The sequence below is a fragment of the Rousettus aegyptiacus genome, unplaced genomic scaffold, assembly GCF_014176215.1.
Source record: "Rousettus aegyptiacus isolate mRouAeg1 unplaced genomic scaffold, mRouAeg1.p scaffold_m13_p_8, whole genome shotgun sequence".
Taxonomy (NCBI): Eukaryota; Metazoa; Chordata; class Mammalia; order Chiroptera; family Pteropodidae; genus Rousettus; species Rousettus aegyptiacus.
The window spans coordinates 59,798,341-59,800,004 of NW_023416311.1; the positions used below are offsets into that span (position 1 = coordinate 59,798,341).

Here is a 1,664-nt window from a genome sequence, read left to right on the forward strand (position 1 = left end):
AAAATTATGTTTTACCCAAATATGTATCTTCAAACAGATAGGCGACATCTATCAAGACAGGGGTCCCTGAATGGCTCAGAAGGTTTGCAAAATTCTGAGAAAAAAAAGATTTCAGTACATTGGTCAAAGCACTCTCATCAAAACAGTACCCCTAGAGGGAACCTAAAAAGTGAAGTTGCTAGATCGACTTTTAGAAACATAAAGATTCTACATCAACAAAAAGAGGGTCACGCTACTTTAGGAAAAGTAGGCAGCAATTTGGCAGCTCAATAAAGTTGCTATTCACGTCTGTGCCAGAAAAGTTCTTTTCCCTACTACATATCAAGGTTTAATTGTCATCAGAACTGCTACAGAATTGGTCTAATGTAGCCCACCTTAATAGTTTTTCGTATACCCTGAGAAGTATGCTGGTAAATGTTTATCAACTTTGTCTCTGGAGAAGAAGTGTGTATATATCTATATATGCAAGTTTTAAATAAGTTTTATCAATATAAAGGCTATATAGCACACAACTTACAAATAATAATGAGTAAGGTGAAAACAGTAAAGACATATAACAGAATGTCACTCATTTGTCATTTGTGGGCAATTCTTTGCTGAATTGGATCATAATTTTTGGATATTGAAAGAATAGTTCTTCAATTTTTGTGCTATTCACAATGTAATTAACACATACAAGGCACTTAAATTTAATCTGCATTGTTAACATTTTATCCATCACTTTTTAAGCTTGTATAATCAACAAAAAAATAATTCAATCCAATATTATGAGTGGTTGGTGATTTTCAAGGTATAAACACCCCTCCTATGGCCAATTTCAAGCTACCAATGTGACATCAATGAACAAGTCAGGAAGAAATGCTCAGTAACACATCATCTATAGTATTTCCACTTGGTGATACAGTAGTTATAAATAACCTCAAGAGCATCAAAATGGTATACGATGCAATAAATCACCAAGGAAATGATGTTTTGCACTTATTATCTTTTATTTTAATAAAATTTATATAATTTTAAAACTGCATATTTTAATATCTAATAATGGCCTGTTGAACAACCAACTTGCAAAATTAATGAAAATTTGACAACTGGCTCTCAGAAGCTGATAAAAATTGGCTCTAGCACATCTTTGAATATTCCTGTAGGCTATCCTCAACAAACAAAAGTTTATTTTCTAAAATATTTGTTCTGATTTGATTGTTTGGACCTCCAAATGTGACTTTTGAACATATCTCAAAGCTTTTCAAGTTGATGTCGCAGCTCCTTTATTAAATCTAATTACACTGGAGGAGTAGATGTGGGATAAGAATGGATATGTGTTAAAATGGGTATGTGTCTACCGCCATGCCACCCTGAACAAGCCAGATCCTGTCTGATCTTGGAAGCTAAGCAGGATCGGACCTGGTTAGTACTTGGATGGGAGACCACCTAGAAAGACTAGGTGCTGTAGGCATAAAAAAATAAAAAATGAGGAATTGTAAGCTGACAAGGTCCTTGCAATCTGTGAGGTCAACCAAGGGTTGCCTTGCCTAAAAAAAAAAAAAAAAAAAAAAAAAAGGATGTATGTAAGTCACCTCAATTTGGAGAAGCACATTTAATATCTATTCTGTTGTCAATATCTCCTTTAAAACTATCCACATCCATAGGGTCTTCCTTCACTGGTA

The 1,664-nt window shown here is 34.0% G+C and overlaps 1 pseudogene; it reads left to right on the forward strand.

Annotated features, from left to right (window-relative positions):
* Positions 1 to 1,334: 1,334 nt before the first annotated feature.
* On the forward strand, positions 1,335 to 1,453 carry LOC118607650 (annotated as a pseudogene).
* Positions 1,454 to 1,664: the final 211 nt, after the last annotated feature.